The sequence below is a fragment of the Macrotis lagotis genome, chromosome 2 (assembly GCF_037893015.1).
Source record: "Macrotis lagotis isolate mMagLag1 chromosome 2, bilby.v1.9.chrom.fasta, whole genome shotgun sequence".
NCBI lineage: Eukaryota > Metazoa > Chordata > Mammalia > Peramelemorphia > Peramelidae > Macrotis > Macrotis lagotis.
Genome location: NC_133659.1, coordinates 341,749,263 through 341,775,420, shown reverse-complemented (window position 1 = coordinate 341,775,420; position 26,158 = coordinate 341,749,263). Strand labels below are relative to the sequence as shown.

The window sequence follows — 26,158 nt, the reverse complement described above, 5'->3', positions numbered from 1 at the left end:
ATTCACCTACTGTGCGCTGGCTCACAATGCATTTGTTGATAGGTTCTTTTCTCTCTGGGACTTTTTATTTCTTTTCTGTGATTTTTAAAACATGTTCATTTGTGAGTTCTGGCCCTGCTATTTGATGCTGATTGAGAAATGCTGAACATCTCATCCTTCCACTTCCCTCGGGCTCCCCCTGTCTTCCCAAGGCCCAGCCCCTTTGCCAGGATGCCAAGCCTTCCCCGGACTGTTGGGGCAAGGGAGCTCTCAGGCTTGACCGATCAATCCAACTTGGTGGTGTTACAGGAAGCAAAATGTAATATCCCGTCAAGTGCAGGCGGTGCTCTCGATGTTGTCATTGGTTATGCTATTGGAGACATGGGCCCCCTCATTAAGCACAAAGTTCTCTGCTAACACTGTCCCCATTAAGGATAAATTAGGTATTAAGTCAGTTGCATTTTGAGGAGGCAGGAAATGGATCTCCTCATGGGCTCTGGCCCTGCATCACTTCACTAAAATTCCTAATAGATATTAAAACGTGAAGCACAATTGTGGCATCTTTATTGAGTTAATTTTCCTGAAATTAAATTTGGGCATGAATGGAGTCATTTGTACCATCGAATCACTTCTGAACTGACAGTACCCTAGTCAGAAGTCTTTTTATAGCTTAAAAAGTGGGGGTGTTTCTAGCTTCCAGGACCAAGGAACCATGAAATTGTACTGCATCTTTTGGCAATGAAAGGACGCGGTAATCATGGGATTGCAATCAGGTTATTACTCTCCCCTAAACTAGAGTGTTTATTAGCTGGGGGGAGGGGGGCATGTGCCTCACTAACTGTTTAACCCATTATAAGTTAACTGGAAAAACTCGTGGCGAATGTTGGGAGATAATTTCCTTCTTCATGTACCCCATGGATCAGTGATGTTGGCCTGGCTTTCCTCTCCAAGTCCAGAGTTGAGAGTCACTGACTCCTTACATCCAGGCTCTGGAAGGGGCCTTCTGGAGAATCTGCCTCCATGCTCCACTGGGGAATGTCTCCCTTTCAGAGGGAGGCGAGGGGTCTTTCTGGGGAGGGAGCCCTTGGAGAGAGGAGTGGCAGGAGTCAAGTATTTGCTTTTTGCATTTGAGGTTGGGCTCTTTGGTATCCTTACTCTTCTCATGGACAGCCTCTGTGGTGACCTCAGGGGGGCAGATCCTCAGTCTCTTGTTGAGCTCAGGGAGGACCTGAGAAAGGACTAACAGCAAACATGAATGGGGGTGGGGGTGGGGGTGGGCGGGATGTGGGACTGACACAAAGAATTGGCTCAATATCCATTCCAACAGGGACCTTTAGAAAAAGATTTTCCTCCAGACTGCTTCCAGCACTGCCCTCAACTCCAAGAAATCCTCATTTGGACTTTGTGTTTTTGCATTTTCTTTGTAAGGAAACTTGAAGGTTGCATGATTGCCCTGAATGCTTGAATAGATTTCAGGGGCCCTCTTACTGGCATCGGAGGAGACATTGTCACAGTTCTATTCAGAATTTTTCCCTTGTAGTAAACTTGGCTTCAGGAATGTGGGCCAGAGTAATTTTTTGGGAAGAACCAGGGCCATGTGAGCTTGGGCCCCATATGACATAATTACTGTTCTTTATTTGGTCCATACATTTGATTTCCTTTCCTCTGCCCATGCTGGATCTTCCCAGGGGAGACGCCTGCTGGAAGTCTCAGACGGCTTTTTTTGTCTTTCTCTATCCCCAGGGCCTGGCATGTTGCTGGGGAAATCAATGGGAATGAATAGCTTGGAGTGTCCCAGGCCAGGGATCAGCCTGCCAGACTCTGCGGGAGATTGCACTGTCCCATTTTGAAAGACATGGCCTTTTCCTTTTGTGAATTAGCTTTTTCTCTAAGCAGTTCATATTGTGTTTACTTCAGAGCAGAAGAAATGAATCACTGTTAGCTAGGGAATGATCAGATGCCGCTGAGAGACTTCACATTTAGTGAGCCTGCAGCGTCCCAAGCAGCCCTACGCTGCATGGGCTCCCTGAAGCATGATCTCCTTCCCAGAAGTGGACCTGCCACATGGATGTTGGGACAGGGGCATGTCCCCTCTCCAGGTTATCATCAGGAATGGCCTTGGCAAGCCCCTTGTGTCCTGCTTGGGGGGGGGGTTGCTGACAGACCACAGTAACCTTGGCTCTACCCCTCGTAGCAGTAGTCACTGTATGTAAAGTGGAGGGTCCAATGGCAGAGGCAGTCAAAGGGAGAGCAGGCCTCATGGGCAGGGAGGTGTTGGTGATGAAAGTCCAATAGAGGAAATTGGGGCTGTAGGTCAAGGACTTGGGTTGGGTTGGTCTTCAGAGACATCTCAGTTGAGGAAGCCACATGACCTGGTCCTTCAGGGGTGTGGAGAGCAGGGAAGAAGCCTGGATCCCAGGCTCAGCCCCTCAGTTTGAGGCACCAGCAGGGTCCCAGTCAGCCTGGAACCTAGGATAAGCCCATTTAGGCCAGAAATGCTTCCATGGTTATGGGCACAGGGCCTAGGCAGATCATGAAGTCAGAAGATTGGGGAGATTCCACAGATCAAAAGAATAATTACTAGACTTTTGTTCATGACTCTTTGTATTTGACCAAGTCCTGAGTTCTGCAGGAAAGCTATAAGACCATCACTGTGGACTCTTCTAGACTGGTTGGCAAAGCCCTGGCACATTAGAAGTCTGGGGGCATTCCTTGGGGACTCTTGGTGAAGCGTCTTGCTTTTCACTCATGCCTTGGGTTGGGGGAACCAGGTGAACCATGTTTAGAAGCTGGAGGTACTCACCATAGGAGCATGGTCTCGGGTCAAGAAGAGTGCTTGGAGCTGAGAGGTGGAGCTGACTAGAATGCTGGAGGCCCCGGCTCAAGCCCCTTGTTCCCCTTTATGGTGGGCAACCCAAGACCCGAGCTGACAAAGGCTGTGCCGAGCCGACAGGCATCCGGGGACTTTGTGGAAGAGCCAGGTGTGCCAGCAGGATCTGAAGCACCAACCTGGAGGCTTCCCACCTTTGGGTCCTCCAGCGTTTTTCTCTGCTCAGACCAGTTCTGGGATTCCTTCCCCATCACTGCATTGAACACAATCTCAGGGAGTCAGAATTCTGCTCCAAAAAGAGGCACCGGTGCCATGATTGTTCTTCTCATTATAGTCATAGCATATTTATGGGAGTTGCTTGAATTAATTTCATATAAACAGAATTACAGGGATTGGGGATAGCTGGGGGCAAAGGGGATAGAACATGGATTTGGCATCAGGAGGACCTGAGTTTGAATTTGACCTGCTGGGTGACCCTGAACAGTCTGCTTCAGGTTCCTTATCTGTAAAATGGAGAAAATAATAGTATCTTCCTCCCAAGCTTACTGTGAGAATCAAATGAAATACTAATTGTAAAACCTTTAGTCCTGGCCCATATGGTGATGATCTTGTGTATCAAGATCTTTGAATGCTTGCTAGAAAAGGCTGCCCCTGTTTCAGCCTAGCCATATTTGCATCAGGTGTGGACAATGGTTTTAATCCCAGGTGGGAAAGAGAAGCCCACTAAGGTGGACAGGCAGGAGTGGCCAAAGACAGTTCTGCTGAAAGTGGGTGGGCTCACCTCCCTCCTTCAGCTGGGAGATTGGGGGTGGCTCAGTCCCCTTTTAAAGCTCTGAGGTTGTGAGAACCCTTGCCCCCTTCTTCAAATGGGGAGACTGTGAGTAGGGTCATCTCCCTTCTCCAACTGAGAGGCTGAATAAGAGGTCTGGGGGCTTGAAGAATGGCGCTGGCCTCAGCACTGAAACTAACCTACACTCATTGGGATTCTCCCAAAAGGCAGAATGGTTCTTTGAGCTTTCCAGTCTTAAGTCTTAGGAGTGAAGCAGTCAGTTTGGCCTTGAAGTCAGTCCTCTCAAAGAATGAACATCAGGATTCCTCTTTGAGTTGTTTCATTCTAATTTAATGTTATCAAAATCACCCATTTTGCATTTCATAGAATTCTCTGTCTCTTGTTTGATCATAAATTCTTCCCTTCTCCATAGCTCTGACGGGTAAAGCTATTCTTTGCTCTCCTTGCTTAGGGTATTACCCTTTATGTCTAAATCATATATATCCATTTTTTTTAGGACTTTGCAAGGCAAATGGGGTTAAGTGGCTTGCCCAAGGCCACACAGCTAGGTAATTATTAAGTGTCTGAGGCTGGATTTGAACTCAGATACTCCTGACTCCAGGGCTGGTGCTCTATCCACTGCGCCACCTAGCCGCCCCCATATATCTATTTTAACCTTTTCCTAGTATATGGTGGGAGAAGTTGGTCTATGCCGAATTTCTGTAATATTGTTTTCCAGAGTTGCCTAAAATTTTTGTCAAATAGTGAGTTTTTCTCCCAGGAGGTGTGGTCTTTGGGTTTAGCAAATAGGAGATTACTGTAACTATTGTCATTGGTGTCTTTCTACCTAATCTACTCCACTGATCTACATTCTGTTTCTCAGTCAATATGGTTTTGCTGCCAGCTGCTTTATGATACAGTTTTAGATCTGGTATGGGCAGGCCACTTTTCTTTGCATTTTTTTCTCATTAATTTCTTTAATATTCTTGAACTCTTGTTCTTCCAGATGAATTTTGTTATTTTTTATATCTGTAATATAATTGGTTCCTCTATCCAGGGACAATTGATATTTTTCCAATGGTTTAGACTTGACTTTATTTGTGTGAAGTGTTCATGTGGCTTCTGGGTTTGTCTTGACAGATAGAGTCCCAAACATTTTATATTGTCTACCATTACTTTAAATGTAATTTCTCTTTCTATCACTTAATGCTGTCCTTCCTTGAGAATATACAGAAATACTGATGATTTATATCCTGCAACTTGGCTAAAGTTGTTAATTATTTCAAGTAGTTTTTAGTTGATTCTCTGAGATTCTCTAAGTATACCATATCATCTGCAAAAATGAGTTTGGTTTCCTCATTGAGTCTTCTAATTCCTTCAGCATCTTTTTATTTTCTTATTGCTAAAGCTAACATTTGTCATACAATATTAAATAATAGTGGTGATAACAAGCATACTTGTTTCTTCCCTGATCTTATTGGGAATATATATATCTAGCTTATCCTCATTACTCATAATGCTGATTTTTTTTAAATTTTTTTTTTTATTTTTAGGTTTTTGCAAGGCAAATGGGGTTAAGTGGCTTGCCCAAGGCCACACAGCTAAGTAATTATTAAGTGTCTGAGACCAGATTTGAACCCAGGTACTCCTGACTCCAAGGTCGGTGCTTTATCCACTACGCCACCTAGCTGCCCCGATGCAGATGTTTTTGATGGATATTACTTATCATTTTAAGGAAAGCTCCATTGTTACTGTATTCTCTACTCTTGTTAATAAGAAGGGTTGCTGTATTTATCAAAAACTTTATTTTGACTCTTCATTCTTAAGTTTTGAGGTAATCATGTGATTTCTGTTGGTTTTATTATTGATATGGTCAATTATGTTAATAGTTTTCCTGATATTGAATTAGCTATGAACTCCTGGTATAAATTTCACCTGGTCATGGTATATATTATCTGGTGAGAAGTTGCTGTGATCACTTTACTAATATTTAAATTTTTGCATCAATATTCATTAGAGAAAATGGTCTATAATTTTTTTCTTCTCTGTTTTGGCTCTTTATGGTTTAGGTGTCAGCACCATATTGGTGTCATAAAAGGAATTTGGCACAACTTTGCCTGTTTTTTCAATAGTTTATATAGAATTGGAATTAATGGTTCTTTAAAAGTTGGTAGAATTCATTTGTTAATTCATCTAATCCTGGACGTTTTTATTCTTGGGGAATTCATTGATGGCTTGCTTAATTTCTTTTTCTTCTTTTCTTTCTTTTTTTTGCCACGCAGTGGGGTTAAGTGGCTTGCCCAAGGCCACACAGCTAGGTAATTATTAAATGTCTGAGGCCAGCTTTGAACTCAGGTACTCCTGATTCCAGGACCAGTGCTCTATTCACTGTGTCACCTAGACTCCCCTTTCCTCTTCTCTTAATCTGGACAATTTATATTTTTGTAAATAGTCATCCATTTCATATAGATTGTCAGCTTTATTGGCATACTGTTAAGCAAATTAGCTCCTTATTTTTGCTTTAATTTCCTCTTCATGCATTGTGAATTTACCTTTTTTGATTTTGATAGTGCTAATTTGGTATTCTTATTTCTTTTTTTTAAATTAAATTAACCAATGATTTATCTATTTTATTTATTTTTTCATAAAATCAACTGTTAAATTTGTTCATTAGTTAAATAGTTTACATACTTTGAATTTTATTGTCTCTTTGGTTTTCCAAATTTTTAAATTTGGTATTTAATTGAAGATTTTAAATTGGTTCTTTTCCTGACTTTTTTAAATTGTAAGCTCAATTTATTGATCCACTTAGTCGCTATCCATGTAAGCATTTAAAGATATAATATTTCCCTTAAGTATTACTTGAACTGCAATCCATAATTTTTGGCTTGTTGTCTTATTATTGTCATTCTCCTTAATGAAATTACTGTTAATTTCCATGATTTGTTGACCCATTCATTCTTTAGGATTAGATTATTTAGTTTCAAATTAATTTTTAATCTCTTTCCATGACCTTTTATACTTATAATTTTTGTTGCATCATGCTCTGAAAAGGAAACATTGAATGTTTCTGCCTTTCTGCTTCTGTTGTATGGTTTTTATGCTGTAAATACATGGTCTATTTTTGTATAGGTGCCATGCCTTTGAGAAAAAGGTATATTCCTTTCTATCCCATTCACTTTTCTCCAGAGGTCTATCATATCTCACAAGAAAAGGTTCTATCTACCTCCTAACTTCTTTCTTGCTCATTTTGTGGTTAGATCTATCTAGTTCTAGGAGGAAAGATTAAGGTCCTTCACTGGTGTCGTTTTGCTATATATTTCTTCCTATAATTCATTTACCTTCTCTTCTAAGAATCTGCATGCTATATCACTTGGTGTGCATATATTTAGTATTGATATTACTTCATTGTCTGTGGTACCTTTTAGCAAGATGCAGTTTTGTCCTTGTCTTCCCCCCCCCCCCCCCCCCCCCCCCCCCCGTTTTTGAAAGGCAAATGGAGTTAAGTGGCTTGCCCAAGGCTGCACAGTTAGGTAATTATTAAGTGTCTGAGGCCGGATTTGAGCTCAGGTACTCTTGACTCCAGGGCTGGTGCTCTATCCACCATGCCACCTAGCCGCCCCCCTTCCTTGTCTTTTAATTAGATCTATTTTTGATTTTGCTTTGTCTGAAATCAGGATTGCCACCCCTGATTTTATTTAAACTTCAGCTGAAGCATTATATATTCCAGTCTTTTATCTTTACTCTGTATGTCTCTCTGCTTCAGATGTGTTTCTTATATATATTAGGATATTGTTTTTTAATCCACATTACTATCTGCTTCTTTTTTATGGGAAAGTTCATCCCATTCACATTCACAATTATGATTATTAGCTCTGTATTTGCCTCCTTCCTATTTTTCCTTTTTGTAGTTTTTTCTCTCCTTTCACCCTATCCAACTCACTGTTTCTTATCACTAATGCTTCTTATCACTACCTTCCCCCCAATCTTCCCTTTCTTCTATTAGTCCCTTCATTCCCATTTCTTTCCTCTTTCCCCTTCCCTTTCTCCTCTTTAGGTTGAGATAGATTTCTCAACCCAACTGAGTGTATGTTCTTCTGCCCTTGAGCCAAATCCATTGAGAGTAAGGTTCAAATATTGCTTATCTCTCTTCTTTCCCTCTACTCTGATAGGTCTTTCAAGCCAATTCATGTGATATAATGTACTCTATTTTACCTCTGTCTTTCCTCTTCTCCCAGTACATTTTGAGTTTTTTTTTTGCCCCTTAATTATTTTGTTTATCATCACATTAAAATCAATTTGTACCCACACCCTCTTTCTAACTATATTCCTAACTATTCTAATAGAGATACAGTTCTTAAGGGTTACAAGTATCTTTCCATGTAGGGATGTAAACAGTTTAACTTTGTTGAATACTATGTGTTTTATTTTATTTTTTTCTTTCCCATTACCTTTGTATTATTCTCTTAGGTTTTTTTATTTGAAGATCACATTTTATGTTCAGGTCTCATCTTTGCATCAGAAAAATTTGAAAGTTACCTATTTCAATGGATGTCCATCTTTTCCCTGAAAGATTGGGCTCAGTTTTGCTGTGTATTTGATTCTCAGTTGTAAGTCAAACTCTTTTACCTTCTGGAATATTATCTTTCAAGCCTTCTGAATCTTTAATGTAGAAACTGCTAAGTCCTGTGTATTCTTGACTGTGGCTCCTTGACCTTTGAACTTTTTCTTTCCAACATTTTTCACTATTTTCTCCTTGACCTGATAATTTTCTAATTTGGCTACAGTATTCTTGAGAGTTTTAATTTGGGGATCTCTTTCTGGAGATTATCAGTGGATTCTTTCAATGACTATTTTATGCTCTGGTTCTTGTATATCAGGACAGTTTTTCTTGATAATGTCCTGAAAGATGCTGTACAGGCTCTTTTTTTTTTTTGATCATAACTTTCAGGTGGTCCAGTACTTGTTCAATTAGCTCTTCTGGATCTGTTTTCCATGTCAGGTGTTTTTCCAGTGAGGTATTTTACATTTTCTATTTTTTCATTCTTTGTCTTTTGTTTAACTGATTCTTGATGTCTCATATAGTCATTAACTTACATTTGCCTAATTCTACCTTTTAAGGAATTATTTTCTCCATTTAGTTTTTGTACCTTCTTTTCCATTTTGCCAATTCTATTTTTTAAGTTGTTCTCCTCAATTTTTGTGCTTCCTTTTCAAAGCTGCCGACTCATTTTTTTCATAATTCTCCTGTATAACTCTCATTTCTTTCCCCAGTTTTTCTTCTACATCTTTGATTTTAAAATTCTTTTTGACCTCTTCCAAGGAGACTTTTTGGTTTGAGGCCAATTCATATTCCCCTTTGAGACTTTGCAAGTAGGCACTTTGACATTGTTGTCCTCTTCTGAGTTGGTGTTTTGATCTTCATTGTTACCATAGTAGCTTTCTATGGGCAGGGCTCTTTTTGTTTATTCCTCATTTTTTACACTTGAGTTCTGCTCCTTGGACATAGGGGGCTCTGTCCCCAGTTTTTTGTGCTAGGGCCAGGGGTCTGGTCACTGACTTTGTGCATGGAGCCTCTGGAACTTGAGGCTTGCCTACTACTCTAGGGTAGCCTGGCCTGGTTACTCCTGGTCAGTGGACCTGCTGTGTCATTTGCTACCGGATTAAACCATGGAACCTCAGGAGCTAATCTTTGCTGTGGCTAGGAGCTTCCCATTAGCTTGCCCAGTCACCGCCTGCAGTACACAGTGCTCCTCTTTTATCCAGGTCAGGCTGACCTTTCCTGAAGTCCTTTTAGATTATCTTGGACTAGAAAATTGCTTTACTTCATCTTTTTTTGTGGAATCTGTTGCTCCAGAATTGTTTGATTTAACTCTGTTTCTGAGGGAAACTGGGAAGAACTCAGACAACTTCCTGGCTTCACTCTGCTATCTTGGCTCTGATGATGGTAGACTTCTACAGAATGGGAATCCTCAGTGCCCTTGGCAAAGGGGAGGCTGGCACTTAGGGAGATAGCTTACAATATTTATATTTTCTCTGATTCTTGGATAGTTTTAGAGGAGAAAAATCTCAGATTATTCATTTAGCCCAGGGTGTTTATGAAATTACTTTCTAGTGATTATATTTATTTTAATTACGAACTCCCCTTCCTTTTTTTTAAATTTTTTTAATTTTTTTTTTCTTAGAACTCTCCTTCCTAACCCTCACTGTACTATTACCCCTCCATACATAACTAGTGTCTCAAAACCTCCCCACCCACAGCTAGGATATCAGTAAGTGAGACAGAGCTTGTCCTGGTGAATCCTAACGCATGCTTGCATGCTTCTTTCACACAGCCCTGAGTGATAGGGGCCCACCAGACTTGCCTACTGAATCCTTACATTGTTCTTCTCTCTGTATCCACTATGGATTCAGCACATTTTGAGATGTGCACATATAAAAGACTTCATTGGTTTTTTCAGAGTAAAATTATGGCCTAATAGTTGTAGCACGAGCTCAGAAGACCCCAGTCCAGGTTTGACCTTGGATTCCTCCTAGCTTTGTTGACCCTGGGTGAGTCACTGTCTTTCTGCTTCAATTTCCTCAGCTGTGAACTGGAACTACTGCTATCTCCCTGGGTTGTTGTGAGGATCAAATAATCATCCTTGAAGTGATATGTAAATGCTAGTTCTGATAGTGGGGATACTGCTGGCCATCCTCCAGGCTGGGTCCAGCTCCTGGCCTAAGAGACTCGTCTCCTTAAGCTCAAGGAGGGATAGTAGAGTCTAGAGAAAGGGCAGCAGGAGGAGGGGTCGGGGCTTCCCGAGAGCTTCACTTCCCTGCACACACCCAGGATGGTGCCATACCACAGTGATTGATGAGTCCGGGGACCCATGGTAGTTGTACTCCACTGCCATCTTGCCAGAAGTGTTGAACTTGGAAGCAGAGGACCCCTTGGAGTTTTTGTTTCTGGTGTGAACTTGGGCTGATCCCTTTCTCCTTCCTGCCTCAGTGTCCTCATTTATGAAGGAGGTCCTTGTGCAGGGGGTGGTACATTTCTTATGTCCAAAGACCTTCTCATGGTTGGGTACCTGCTTGTGGGGGTGTGGCCTTATGGCATTTTGAGTCAGTAGAAGGGAAATGTCTGGGGCTGTAGGAGAAATGAACTGGTAGTCTGGTGCTTTACCACAGGTTTGGTGTGTTCTGGGCCTGTGGGATCCTTCTCATGCTCCTTTTCCATGGAGAAAAGAGGCGCGACCACCCTCCATCTCCTGGGGCCACCGCTGGGGAGCCCCAGAACCTCTGGCTCCTAAGGCTTTCTTGCAAAGTACCCCCCTACCTGCAGGTTGCCTGGGAGGTAGGGACACGAGCCAACCCCTGGCCTCCAGGAACTCCCTCTCTGGCTGCCTGCCCGCCCCACATTTGTTAAGCATCTACTGTGTTGTCCTGGGAGACTTTCTCAGATTAGAGGGCATCTCACTGCTGGCCAGAGGACCAGAACCACAGGAAAATGTACCTGGGGGATGTTTAATATAAATAAAAATACAGGAAAACAGCCCAGCATGGCATTGAAGACTTCAGTCAGAATGTGAGCACTGGTGACCCTTCTATCCAGGATAATGGCCTGCTTTCTACTGAACTTTGCTCCACAGCTCAGACTAGGGCAGAGAAACAAGGCAGGGCCAGCTCCCTTGAAGAAAGAACTTCTTCAAGGCTGGATCAGGAAAGCTGAGCTCTTGAGGAGGAACTGAAGCCAGAGCTAAGTCTCTAAAGAAGTTGAGGGTTCCAGGTACTGTCTTGTGAGGCCCTTTGCCAGATCCATGCTGGCCTGTTAGGGCAGCACCTCTTGTCCAGGAAATAGAACTGGACATGGGCTCTTCCCACAACTTTCTTTTTCATTAAGCACTTCAGAGTTTGAAGTAGAAGGCCTTCCCATCCCCAGGATCATGCCTAGATCACAACTGACCTGGGAAGGCTTTTCACCTTGAGAAGGTTCAACCTCTCCAGGCTCACAGGTGACCGAGTCTGCTGCCACATGTCTCAGGTGCCCCCTTGTGCCCACAGCCTGACTTCATTTTGCTCTTTTCACTTAATTTGCTGTTGGAAAGGACTTGTGGTTTGTTATTATTTATTTGGCTCAAGAAAGGGAGAGGGCAGACATCCGGATAGGAGCAGTCTGCTTGATATCACCACTGTGGCTGGCTTCATTCAGGAAGAGGCCTGCTTGGGATCCACAGCTCGGAACCATCTTGTGGGGGGGCTGATGGGGAAGAAGATCCCACTCTTGATTCTCTTGCTCTCCCTAATGACCCTGGGTACCTGAGGGGGAGGGCCCCTTTTCACTCTTCAGTACCCACCTACCCCTAGGTTCTGCCCTAATTGGAAGGCTGGATGGCCCAGGTGGTGAGTGGGCTGGACCAATATACCATGGAGCAGAGTGTGTTGGGAATGGGGGCTCTAATAAGAATAACAATAATGATTATATGGTGATTTAGGCAAATATTTTACAAATCTCTTTTTTTTTTCTCACAACAAGCCTGGAAGATAGGTACCATTCTGATCCCCCTCCTTGATAGTAAGGCCCAGGGAATAATCATTTCTATCATTGCTGTGAGGAGTCAGACACTATGTTAACTTTTCATTGGATCCCCCCAATACAACCCTAGCAGGAGATGCCATTCTTATCCCCACTTTACAATTGAGGAAACAGAGGCAGACATGAGACCGAGGGAATAGCCATTTCTATCATTGCTGTGAGGGATCAGCCACTGTGCTAGCTTCTTTACAAATCAGAGCTCAGTGGTCCTCCCCAAGGCAACCTGAGGAGGGAGGTACTCTACTGATCCCCATTTTCATAGATGAGGAGACTGAGGCAGGCAGTGCCTGAAGTCAGCCAGCTAGAAAGTGTCTGAGGCTGAATTTGCCCCTGGGCCTAGCCCTCTGTGCTCTGTCTTGCAGAGCCAGTCTTCAAAACTTCTAGGTGCCCTTGTTGTTGGTATTTGGGGGTGTTTCCTTTTCATTTTTGGATCGCTGGGAGATCAGGGCCCCACTGCTGAGCCAGTTGCGACTGGGGGCAGGAGGTGCCCCTGGTCACGGGCAGTGTAGATGCCCTCTCCACTGCAGGCTGGAAGAATATGTGGCTGGAGTGCAGTGCCACCTGGTGGCAACTGGGGCGTCACGCTCCCCTGCTGCTCGGACACTGGGTTTTTGTTGGTTTCCAGAAAATAGGCTGCTCCCCATCCCTACTGTCCCATGGGAAAGACAACAAATGTCCCCTCCCCTCACCGCAAATGACAGATTCAGGGGAGGGGAGCATGGTAATATAGTCCCATATAAGGGAGGTGTTATGCCGCTGATAAAAGAACCCAAGATGTTTTTACTGACTTGAGGCCAGTTTCCTAGGTTTCTCTTAAGGCCATGTATTCAGTCCTGGGAGGGTGGTCAGATGCTGATTCATTTGACAGATGGACAAACTGAGGCTGCTAATGTTAGACATTTAGACCGAGAGGCTGAGTTCCCTGGAGCTGGGCTGGGCTGGAGGGACAGCATGCTTCTAATAGGCTCCATTCACAGGCACTGTCTCCCTCAGACCATCTTCCAATGAAGCCTCTTAGGTTGGGCGGGGGGGAGGGTTTTCACATTTAGATAGCAATGACCAAACTACAGGAGAACAAAGTCTTCCCCAGTTGCCGAGAGTAGAGAAAATTGTCCTTGGAGGCAGGCAGAGTAATTTGAGGCGCATTTTATAGTCACTGTTTTCAAAATTCATAATGAATATAATCTTCGTTATGACTTGAAAGTTCTATGATGGGTGTCTATGTGAGTTGCTGCTGCTTGGCAACAGGAAGCACAATAAAGTCTTTTGTCAGACAGCTTCTAGAGTCTCATTCCAAGAGCTCCTCTCAGATGGGCTTTCCAGATCTTTGTTCTGTAGCCCCTTTGGAAGCCTCATTCACGTGGCTGCTGGCAGCTGGGTCTCAGAGAGCAGTCACTTAACATCAGAAAATTGCTAGGATCTGGAAGGGCTGCCCCAGGGTGTGTGTGTGTGTGGGGGGGAACTTGTGTCCCAACTCTGGATGCAGAGCACCAGGGGATCGCTGAAGGCCTCGAGTGGTGGAGAAGCCACCCAGCATCCTGAAGTGGTCCATTCTGGGGGGGGGGGGTGAGATCCTGGGCTCTGCTCCTGTTTAACCTCCAGGACTGAATCCCTTCTGGAGGCAACTCGTTCCTTCCCTAGGCACACTTATAGCCGTGGACCTCCTAGCAGCTTGTCCATGGCTTGCTCCTGGTTCTATTCACTGGTCTCCTCTGTCACTGAACAGGAGCCCCAGAAGACTTTTCTTCTCCATTCTGGGTGCCCCCAGTCTTTGTACCTTAACCTGAGTCATCACTTAGAGTCTCTTCTACATGCTTTCCCTTTGCTGGGCATGCTCTAGCTTGTCTGTGCCCTTCCCAGAAGTGCCCCCAGAACTGATCCTTGTGGAGGGGGGCAGAGAATGGGAGGTCCATCACCTCCCTGCTCTTGGAGCTCAGCTGTTAATTCCCTCTCTAAGGGACGTACCAAACATGCAGGTCTTTCCCTTTCTCTCTTTTCTTTTTTTTGCAAGACAATGGGGGATTAAGGTCACACAGCTAGGTAATTATTAAGGGTCTGAAACTAGATTTGAACTCAGGTCTTCCTGACTCCAGGGCTGGTGCTCTGTACACTTGCTTCCCCACATGCTCTTTGCCATATGCTTAGATGGTTTGGGGGTATTTGGGGGGTTTTGTTGAAACAAAATTTGAATGCTAGTAGAACTCTTAACAACCTCTTTTTCTTCCTGTTCCTTACTTTCATAGTCAATTTTGAATTCCATAGCATCTCTCTCTCTCTCATAGCTTGTGGGACTTCTCAGCCAAGCATTTTATTAGATTAACAATACATTCTACTCTATTGGTGAGATCATGCCTCCTTCTCAAAGAAAGCTAAAAACAGAGTTCCATCAGACAAGTCAGGGGAAGTTTTAGCTACTTGGACCCAATTTTGAGGAACTGCTTCCTAAACTGAGTCCTTTTAAGCTTCAACCAGCAGCCGTCCCAGAATGCTTTAGTTTACAGAAAGCCCCTGGCTCTCCTGGGGGCCCTGCCATGGCCGCAGAATATTCTGATTGCCACCTAGATACTTTTAGGCCACCAGGTGGAATGAAGTCAGAATCTGCAGGAGCCCTCCTCAGGTGTGAGGCAGAGACTCTTCCTGTCTGGACTGGGGGTTGACCTGGAACAGGGTTTGAGAACATGCCTTTTGTTCATAGGGCAAAATTATGTAGGATTACCAAGGATACTGACAATATTCAAATCCAATTGTTCATACTTCTCCCCATTCCGTACCTTGGCATTCCCATTTAGAACCCTTGGCCTAGTCTAGAAGTCCTCCTGGGTCTTCCAGCTCTTGACATTAAACAGCTGGTCTTTTCAGCATTTTTGTCATAAAAATTATGTAGCTGATGCCTCTTTTGGAAGCCCCTGTCTCACCAGGACAGGACAGACCAAGGGACTTCCTTCCAGTTCCAGGTCAAGGTGGGGACATCAGGAGGTTTGTCACCAAGAGGTGGTTTCTGAGCTAGTGCCCCACCCATCAGGGACCCCTGTCATTAAGGAATTATGGATGTAAAGCAATATGAGGGAGAAAGGATCCCAGGCGGTAATGGGAGTTGCAGTCAGACTCTTGGAGTTTTGGGGCCCTTCCTTGCTGGGCAAGCCTCTGTCCTGGGTCTACTGGATTTGGATGTCAGAGAGCAGTGGACTCCCTGCTCTGGTCAGGGCTTTCTGGAACAAACATCTCAATTCATGTTTGATCCCCGATTCATGGTGCTGATGCTGCTCAGAGAGCTTATGCTTCAGAAGGATTGGGAACTTATTCAAAGCCAGCATAACTTTTGTTGTCCAAATCAATTTCTGTGGATGGAATATTTTTTTCATGACCACAGTCTCCCCAGCTATCCTTTAACCACCTAGATTGTTAGTGGCAAAAAAATCTGCATAAATGCTTTCAGGACATGGAAAAAGTGAAAATGTTTGCTCTGCACTCCATTGTGACTTCTCCCAAGGGATGGGGCATCTTCTCATCGCTCTTCTTTGGAGCCATGCTGCTTCTCTATCATTCTGCAGCCTTCATTTTGGAGGAGTTGTTTCTTCTGTGACTCTTTCCATTGTGTCCATTATTTTCTTGCTTCTGCTGATTTTGCTCTCTTTCTGTTCATGTAGATTTTCCCTGCTCCTCAGAATGCTTCACATTCGTCATTTCTTATAGCATACATTCATGTACCAATTTCATTATCTACTTTTGTTTCCCGTCCTTTGCTAGCACACTTAAGCATGTAGGGACTTTCTTCTTATCAGTGGTCTCCTTGGGGTATAAACCCATTCATGGAATCTCTGGGCCAAAAGGAAGTGACAATTTGGTCACTTTGTAAAATTACAGATTGTTCTCCAGAATGCACGTACTGATTCTCAGCTCCGCCAACAGGGCACCAATGTGTCTATATTTCCACAGTTCCTCCTATATTGACTGTTGCCATCTTTTGTCACTTATCAGTTTTCATGGTATGAGTCTTTTGATTAGTATTTATCTTATTATTATTAGTGATTTGGAGCATTTTTCATGTTGTGCAATTCTTTTAAAAACTGCTTATATCCTTTGACATTTTTAGATTTAGATGCATATACATAGACATCTAACTTTTAATTATTTATACATCCTGGACACCAAACCTTTATTATAGAAATTTTTTTTTGCTAGGCAATGGGGTTAAATGGCTTGCCCAAGGTCACACAGCTAGGTAATTATTAAGTTTCTGAGGTTGGATTTGAACTCAGCTCCTCCTGACTCCAGGGCTGGTGCTCTATCCACTTTGCCACTTAGCTGCTCTCTCTCATAGAAATTTGATACAAAGATTCCTTCCCCCACCCCAATTTGTCTGCTTCCTTTCTTATCCAGGTACATTAATTCTGTCTGTGCAAAAGCTTTTCAATTTCATGGAGTCAGAGTAGTCCTTAGGGGGAAAATCATATCCTTACAAACATACATTAACAAAATAGGAAAAGAGGATTAATGAATTGAAAATGCATTTAAAAAATTAGAAAGCCAACAAATAAATGAACTTACAATAAGCACAAAAGAAGAGCTATTGAGAATAAACTGGAAACCAAATCCAACATTCTGAATCCTATAAACTTGAATCTCAAAGGCATCATTAGGGTGAGGTATGAACCACACAGTTTTAGTCAATCCACGTGTAGAAAATCTAGGCCCTTATTGCCACTGACTTGTGATCTTGGAAAGTCTCTTGAGATCTCAGGTTCTAAATTTTCTTATCTATAAAATCAAGTAGTGGGATGGCAGACGGTTTCTGAAGACCCTCACAACCCTGACACTCCCTGTTCGAAAGCCCTTCCCAGCCCTGACATTTCCTGTTCTGAGACCCCTCTAGCTCCAACTCTCCATGTTCTAAGATCTCTTCCAGCTCTCACCTTTCCTGTCTTAAGGGCCGTTCCAGCTCTGACCTTACCTGTTCTGAGACCCCTCTAGTCTGACCCTACCTGTTTGAGGTCCTTCCCATTTCTGACATCTCACATTCCAAGGAACCTCCTAGCTCTGACATCCTCTGTTCTAAGACCCCCCTCCCAGTTCTAATATTCCAGCTCTGACCTTTGCTTTTCTAAGGCCCCTCCCATACCTGATAGTCCACATTCCAGCTCTAATATTCCCAGTTCTGTGTTCTCAAGTCTTTTCCAGGTGAGAATTCTGGTCTATGAGTGCTACAAACAATAAGACCTGACATGACTGTGTTTTTTAAAGTTTGTAAAGGACTTCACATTGCCTCATTCAGTGCTCACATAGCTGTGAGAGAGGTGCAGACTTCACCCCCATTTTTCAAGTGAGGAAATTGAGGCTTAGAAAGAGGATGGGACGTGCCAGTGGATGCTCAGGTAGTAAATGTCTGAATCAGAGCCCAGGTGTGTCCCAGCTCCAGGTTCAGCCTTCTTTCCCATGTGCTGCTTCATGTCCAGGGCTTTGGACCACTCCTTTGGGCAGTTCTGCATTGGGCCAGCGGTAAAGATGACTTGACCTGGTCCCAAACTTGTTTTTTTCAAGTTATCAAGTAGCTTAAAGAGAAGAAGCCACCAGTGGCTCCAGTGAAGTTGCTGACCTTCTCCAGTGCCACAAGCAAAGGAATAAAATAGTTGAGTTTAGCTCCTGGCCACAGGAGGACTTGGTCTGTTCTGAGTGAAGATTAAGGCCTCTCCACCAGGCAGGTGTCCCTCTGGAGAGAACCACTGCTGCCCCAATTCAGGCATGCCTAAAGACCTTCCAGAACTCCAGGGACATTCTGAAGAGGATGTGATTCTGTCAGGTCTAGAGGTCAAGTGACTTGTCCAGGGTCAGGCAACTATTCTCTGCCAAGCTTGGGTTCTTTGTACTCCAGGTCTTGTGACTTCTCATTTTTGGGTTACTTCCCCAGGACAGTAGCATGCATCTGGCATGAAGGCACAGTGACCTGAACTGATGAGATCCGTCAGCTCTTGGGTCCTGTAAGAGAGGAGCCATATGTATCCTGCATGGGCATTCTTAACTGTGCGGCATCAATACTATACTTGTTTCCCCTAATGGATTCTGGGTCTCATCCTTAATGTTTTGGGAATATGAGGGAGGGGCAGTTTCAAAAGTCATTTAAAAAAATAAGACTTTAAAATGGTTTCAAAACTATAAAAGACATTTGATGCTTATTTTTTAAGCCTCTGTAATGATAATTTTAACTGGAAATTTGTTTAAACTGAGTTTATGACTTTGCATTTCTGCATTTTTAGAAGAAGGCCATCTCAACTTGCATAATCTGTGGCATTTCTACCACTTGGTGATTTTTCAGCTTCCCCCCCTTATCTCTCATTTTGTGATTCTGATTTAGAATATAGCAAACTACTCTACTCAGCAGGAGCTAGTGTTCAGACAGTCTATCAGTCCCATTAAACTTCTGATAAATGCTTATCATCAATTCTCAGGCCTGTCAGTTTGTGTCTCTAAAAGCTGTCTGCGGAGATGGGGACATGTATATAATTTGCCTTATTAGTGCTATGGATTTGTGTCTGAAAGTAAATACTCTTAAGAAGGCAAATAAACTGTAAGAAAGTGAGATCAGTTATGAGGACCATATACTAAAGTTAGTTGTCTTGCAGATACAAGGAGAAGCTGTTTTTAAATTAGGAAATTGAAATTGAGCCTTCTTGGCTGTGACTTAAATTAGAATTTTAAATCATTAAAATGGATTCCATTTGATGCACCCTCATTTAGTGATACCTCCCACAACTAGATTACTGTGAGAAAGACAAAAGGAGGGAAAGATCTGACTATCTATTTGGGTGACTATTTTGGGTCAGGAAAGCTGATAGTGATCTTGGTGGGGCACAGGGTCCCCTGACCTAAATGGAGGAGAAAGTTTACATTGCAAGACCTTGGAAGGCCTGAGTGAAGAGCTTGGGCATTTGTCCTGTGGGTAAGAGGGAGCTTAGCTCCAGAAGGGAAGAGTTCATTGGCCACATGGTCCTTCATCTGACTGAGGGGCTGACCCCAATTGGAGGCTGTGGTTATAGGCTCAGCCCCTGGGTAGAGATACCTGGGGATGTGGTGCTTGGGGCCAGGAAAGGATTCTTTTTCTCTTTCTTTTTAAATGTGAGAAGGGACAGTTCTTGGGGTAGAGAACAGCCAAGGAAGGGTGGACCTGGGATTTGAGGAGAGCCTATTCAGAACTGGAAGTGATAGAAAAATGAAAGATATTAAAATTAAATGGGAAAAAAACTAGTGCGGGTTGGACATGTTGAGAACGTGTATTTCTGTGGTATCTTCAAGCATCCAAAATGCTTTTCTGACCATGGTCTTGTGAGTGATGATAGTTAGTACAAATGTCCCAATTGACTTGTGGGCAGAAAGAAAACCTGTAGGTTAGAGTAGCCATTCTCTTTCATGTGGTGGATCCAGAATTTGAAAACAGAGCTCCTTGATGTCCTTGGCAACAGGAAAACCAGGCTTAATGACTGACTCGTGTCCCTGCTCCCTGGGGGAGGCAGCTCTGGAAGGCCCAACTTCATCCCTGGGAGTCTTCCTGTGGAGTGTTCCTGGCATCCTCAGGCAGCATTTGTGTGTGACTCAAGAGACTCGGAGAACACCAGTCCTGAGCATGTTTGAGAGCCTGGGGTCCCCTGGTCCCTGGCTCTAGCAGATGCTCCTGCCTGGGTCTGGGTGAAAACTCACTACTTTTAGCTTTCTTTGGCTGAGGGACTGTCCTCCTATAGATGCTGGGCTCTACCTGCAGTCGCTGTCCTCCTCTTGGTGCTGAACTGGGAAAGCCTTTGTTTCCTGTGTAACTGCCAAGGAAGTTTCCTGTTTAAAAGGGCTTTGAGTTTTGTTGTTGTTCGACCCTAGATGCAAAGGATTCTGGGGGGGGGGGCACGAAAGTGATTCCTGCCAAAGCTGAGGCTTCAAGGTGGGGAGTGATGTCTCATGTCACCCAGATAGGAGCTTAAGGAACAACAGTTCTCCTGACTCCCAGTCACTCGTTAAGTAAAGTCATTCATTCTGCACCTACTGTAAGCCAGATGCTGGGGTGACCAAGAAAGGCACAAGACAGTTCCTGCCCTCCAGGAGCTCACATTAATGGGAGAGCCAGCAAGCAAACAATGAGGTAGGACCCAGCTATTGACACAAAGTGGGGGGAGTCTCACAGAAGGGGGTGCCAGTATTGAGATGACTGAGAAGCCTTGGGAACCTGCTCTATCCACTGCACCAATGAGTTCCAAGGGTTCATTTTTAAAAGGCATGAGGCTGTCCTTGGATAAATGTCTTTGAAACATTCTCTTATAATTCCTAAAAATGTCCCTGACGAAATGTGATAGAGTCAACTTAACAGAATTATGTGAAGCAAAGGGACAAGAGGAGCAGAACTGGAAAGCCATGTCTACAAAGTCCTCCTCAGACTAATTAGCCAGTTAAGCTCTTTGAATTCTCCTCCCAAACATTATCAGATTGACCATTCTGTTGTCAGAGACATCAGATCTCTAAAAACAGCCATGCAAATGACTGGATGAACCCCAGTGCCCTGCAGCCATCATTGTGCCCTTGGTCCCACAAGACATCACAAGGGATGGTCCTCCCCAAGACTTCATCACCTCCACTTGAGGCACCAGGTTTTCTTCACTAGTGATCAGGTGATTTTTTTTTTCCCTTCTCACAAAGATTCTTTTTCTAATGCATTCAGACCTGAGCTGTCCACCTATGAAAAAGGCAGGCCCTTCCCCACAGGCATCCTCAGCACCAACAACAACCTCCACCACAATGAAATTACTTAAACTCGAATTTAATCTGGTGCCAACCAAGACAAGTTTATGCAATTCCCTATCCTGAGGACTGACTAAAGACAAACTGGAGTACAATCATTCCTTCAGCCCTCTTCTTAGAATTAGAGGCAGCCAACTAGGTGCCATAGTGGATAGATGGCTGGGTGCAGAGTCAGGAAGAGATCTGAGTTCAGATCCCAACTTAAGACAATGATTGTGAGACCCTAGGCAAGTCAACCTCTGTTTTCTCAGTTTCTTCATCTTTAAAATGGAGATAAGAATGGCACCTGTCTCCCAAACTTTTTTAAGGAAGAAATGAGATATTTGCAAAGTTCTAGATAAATGCCAGTTATTGTTGTTATTACTATCTCTAACTCTTTAAATCATTCACTGTATTTAAAGCCAGTGTCACACTCTCCTAGAAATCTTCAGTCCTGAGCCTATCACTGACATGACCTGTAGGACTTCTTAGGGTCTCAGTTTCCCCATCTATCTAGTGGAAACGTTATAATGGATGACTTCTAAAGTGTTTGCAGTCTAAAAATACTGTGATCCTAAATCTTTTTCTCCTCTTTCCCTCTCTATTTCTCTGTTGTACTTCATTTATTTTTCACTTACATTTTCATTTATATTACCTTGTTAGGACAGAGGCCCAGTCTGTACACTTCCTCCTGGCTCACATTCCAGAGTCCCAGCCCTAGTTGTTCTCCTGCACTGGGCTAGCCACAGAGAAGAACTTTGGCTTCCAAAGATTTCCCAGTGTGACCACCTGCCAATGGCACTATGGCTGGCTGGGACTGATCAAGGAGCAATTCCAAAAGTCAGTCAGTTTGGCATGATTACAGTTCCAGTCACTCACTTCTATAACCTTCTGAGTATGAGAAACTCAGGATTGAACGAGGTCACTGACTTGAGATGCTTGAGACCCAAGTTCAGCTGGCTGGAAGGAAAGCCCCACAAAGCCAGGACAAATTTCCCTATTGTTCCAGTGCCATCTGCCCCTAATGCAGAGTCTGGTACATGAGCTGGGCTTACTAACTGATTGAATGATTGATTCTCCCTCAGTTTTATGACTGAGCAGATGACAACTTCTCGCTGCCTCAGTTTCTTCATTTATAAAAAGGGAATGCTAAACCCTTAGACTACCTGGTAGGGTCCAGAAGGTCCTTTGGAGATAAGTGGGAAGAAGCAGTGCTTCTGGAGAGTGAAAGGACAGCTGCTTCCTGGAGTCAGGAGTACCTGAGTTCAAAACCAGCCTCAGACATTTAATAATTACCTAGCTGTCTAACCTTGGGCAAGTCATTTAACTCCATTGTCTTGCAAAAAACTGAGCCCTTGAGATCTCTCCTCACTTCAGGGGTAACTTGGACTCATCCTTTTTAGGAGCCAGCTATGCTGTTTATTTTAGCCAGCTTCAGCATTGTATCTTCCAGAACTATTATGTCCAACCTGCAGCTCTCAAAGCCCATTCGTGCAGCATTATTATATATTATTATTATTATTATTATTATACTCTTTAGTACTGTGGATTACATTGTAGACACAAATAAATATTAAATTCTACATGTGACCCTTGACAAGTTTTTGTGGGCCAGGTCAACCAGAAGAGCTAAAAGGATGAACCCCAAAGGGAGTCAAGGTGTGTTTTAGATTGCTTGTCATCTAATGGAGGCTTGGCATCTGAGCTGAGGGAGGCAATAGTTCTGATTAGATTTTCTCAGTAGATTTTGGTTGGCCAGGCATGGTGAATTTTGGGAAGACTTACTGGGAACTATGACTTACATGAACTGATAGAAGAAACTGAGGAAAAAAAGCCTTATGCTGTTGGAAGCCCGTTTTTCCTGTCTTCATGGCCTTGAAGGACTGTGAGTGTGGGAGAGAAATCAGGCTGCTTTGCTTGGCCCCAAAGGGCAGAATGAGGAGTTATAATTGAATGCTTTAGAGGAGCCAATTTCAGTTAGATATGAGGAAAAAACTTGCCCTGAATAGAACCTTCTAAATAGAAAATGGACTGCCTCGAGTGATGACCAATTCTTCATCTCTTGAGGCCTTTAAATAGAAACAGTAAGGCCATTTGTGAAGATTGTGGCCAAGGAAATTCCTGTTCAGGGAAGACTTGGTTTGACTTCTGAGATCCCTTTTGACCCTGAGGTTTTTGTCTGTTAGTGAGTTGGGACCCTGGGACCTGCCAGAGAGATCTCTACTTGAGCCTTTTCAGTAGGGATGGGCTTCAGTGCCCAAAGCTAAGATCCATAGCCATTGGTTTTTCAAGGAGGCAAGGAATCAGTTTGGAAGGTGAGATGTGCCAGAGATTGCCAGGCAGGTTCAGAGAAGGCCAGAAAGCTAGCATAGGCTGTCCCGAGGCATATGTCCTGCACAGTGAGGCTACTGGACACTGTGCATGCCCCACTCTGGGCTCTGCCCTTTTTTGTACTTAAAGGCTTGTTCAGCCTGGTCTCTGACAGACCCTGAAGTCTTTATCAACTAAACTTTCAGTTTGAATTTACAAGTAGTTAGAATTTTTCTCTCTCCAATATTGTCTCTCTGGCCTTTCCCTCTATCTTCTCATCTCTCTCCTCCCTTTTCCATTTTTGTAGAAAGGAAAATAGCTCTTCCTGGAATGATGCTTCCCAGTTTACGAAGATTTAAGGCTTATTCTCCCTATCCTTCCTTTAGCTAATGTAAGAATATTTGCCCCATCTTACAGATGAGAAGACAGGGATTCCACAGATGACTTGCTTAAGATTTCAAAGCTGGTAAGGGACAGGGTTAGGATTTGAGCCTCTCCAGCCAGTCTTCCTTCTGCTGCTCCAGGCTGCTTCCTTCACTCTCAGCTCTCATTCAGTGGTGCAGATTGCGGCAGTGACAACATCTTGGCTCACACACAGCTCAGCAATCACTGTTTTGGGGGCTTATTAAACCTTAAAATAAGCTTTCTGTTAAGCTTCGGGAGACTGGGCTCCTCCCACCTCTTGGGGAAAGCTCTGGAGGTGAAGGTTGACAGACCAGCATTGGCCCATTTCTGTCCCTTCTCTCCTCTTCCTTCTTTAGGTCTTTAATCATATTGTGGACATGAAGTCCTTAGGAGAAAATTGGGGCCTGGTTGGTCTTGCCCATCTCATCCTCACTTGGGCTTTTCCAAAAGCTGCGTCTGATTGGGCTGGCTACCCCCAGTTACCAGAGCTCTGGCCCAGGCTGATTTGGGTAGAGTAATCACCTGGCTCCCATCCATAGACTTGGTCAGACTGGTAAACTCGTCATAGATGTGAGATTGCCTCAGACCACGCCATGCTCGACACTCTGCAGGTGAAGTCAGAGTAGGAGGACCCCCAGCGAAGTCTAGAGTCGGTGGAGGGAGGTTGCTCTGAAAGGGACCATGGCCATCCTCAAGACTGAAGCAATGGGGCGGCTAGGTGGCACAGTGGATAGAGCACTGGCCTTGGAGTCAGGAGGACCTGAGTTCAAATGTGACCTCAGACACTTAATAGTTACCCAGGCATGTGGCCTTGGGCAAGCCACTTTAACCTCATTGCCTTGAAAAAAAAATCTAAAGAAAAAAAAAAGACTGAAGCAATAGAGGTCCAGGGCAGAGTTGGTGATGCAGTAGCAGCCCTAAGCATCCATGTTAGAATCCGGAAGAAGAAGCTAAGTAATAGACTGAAGGGAACAGGAGAGAAGTCAGTGTTCCTGGCCCAGGCTAGGCAGACATGGCATGGGGTGCACAGGGTTTGGTACCTGGACATTTAGAGCTGGAGTGAGTGGCCGACTCCCTCATTTTATACGTGAGAGGACAGAAGCCTGGGGAGGGTGAATTATCTTGTGCCAGATCCAACAAGGATCAGGCAAGGAGCAGCCAGGAGCCCTCAGTTCCACCCCAGTGTTTGTAGAGCCATAGTGAGGGCTTGATGACAATTCCAAAATCTGGAAGCTCCAAACCTGGGGGAGGCAGAAGGACCTATAGGACTTGGTGACTGTTCTTTGGGGTCTTATCTTTCCTAGTTGTGTTAGCTCCTTGAGGGCAGAGTTTGCCCTTCACTGATCTCACTTCTTTTATCCACCTAAACAGCCTTAACTAAGGACCTCAGTTATGCTGGGGTAATTGGGGGGTGCTGTGGATAGAGCACTAGACCTGAAGTTAGGAGACTTGAGTTCAAGTATGGACCCAGACACTAAGTAACTGTGTGACCCTGGGCAAGTCACTTCACTCTGTTGGCATCTGTTTTTCTTTCAGATGAACCCGAGATGGACATGGCAGACCACTGTATTTTGCCAAGAAAACTCTAAATTAGATCATGCAGTCAGATGTGACTGAAATGTATCTTAGGGAGCCCTTGGGAATCTCAAAGTGCTTTAGAAATCTGAGTTTCCATCGAGACATTTTGCTGCTCTGAGTCTTTTTCCTGGTCTGGCCAGTGAGAGTGATGATGACTTGTGTCCAACTCTGTAGGCTTTTATAAACCCTGAAAATGGTATGGGATCTTCAGCATCTAGATGGATTCAATATGTTGGGTTTTCTGGGTTGAGTTTTTTTTCCCCTCCATATCTGGGGGTTTATCTCTCTATCTCTATCTCTGTCTCTCTCCCTCCTCTCTCTCTCTCTCTCTCTCTCTCTCTCTCTCTCTCTCTCTCTCTCTCTCTCTCCCTCCCTCCCTCCCTCCCTCCCTCCCTCCTCTCTCTCTCTCTCTCTGTTTCTCTCTTTGTCTCTGTTTCTCTTTCTCTCTATCTCTGTCTCTCACGCTGTATAGCTCAGGTTTTGTAAACCTTCAGGCTCTATCTGGGCCACTGGGTGGCGCCAGAGTGTCAGTCCTCCAGAGTTCAAATTCAGCCTTGTAACCCCACTAGCTGTGAGACCCTAGGCAAGTCACTTCACCTTGTTTGCCTCGGTTTGCACATCTGTCTTTCCAAGAAAACTGCCACAGCAGTCATTGTTAGGAGATAATTTTGAAACAGAGAAGCTTTTTCTGTATTGGGGCAAATGCTGTAATACAAATATGTTGCAATCCTCTTTCTGTATGGTTAGGGTCTTTGCCCTTCTATCTTGGCCTTGCAGCTCCCCATTTAGCAGGACACTGGTGATGGGCCAAGTCCGACACCATTGATGTGCACCTTGATATACCCTTGGTATGAATCCAGAGGAAGGATCTGCTCTGGCTTGACCAGTCCTGTGGGCCTCTGATGTCCTTCCCATTGTTGCTCAGCCTCTCACTCCTTCTGTGATGTTGATCCACTGAGAT

The 26,158-nt window shown here is 44.1% G+C and overlaps 1 protein-coding gene and 1 pseudogene across 2 annotated transcripts in view; both read left to right on the top strand.

Moving 5' to 3' along the window:
• Positions 1-26,158, top strand: part of TBC1D22A (TBC1 domain family member 22A) — a 357,164-nt gene that overhangs the window by 219,873 nt on the left and 111,133 nt on the right. The window lies entirely within an intron of this gene.
• The window catches only part of LOC141515556 (ephrin type-B receptor 2-like), a 28,555-nt pseudogene continuing 15,613 nt past the window's right edge, over positions 13,217-26,158 (top strand).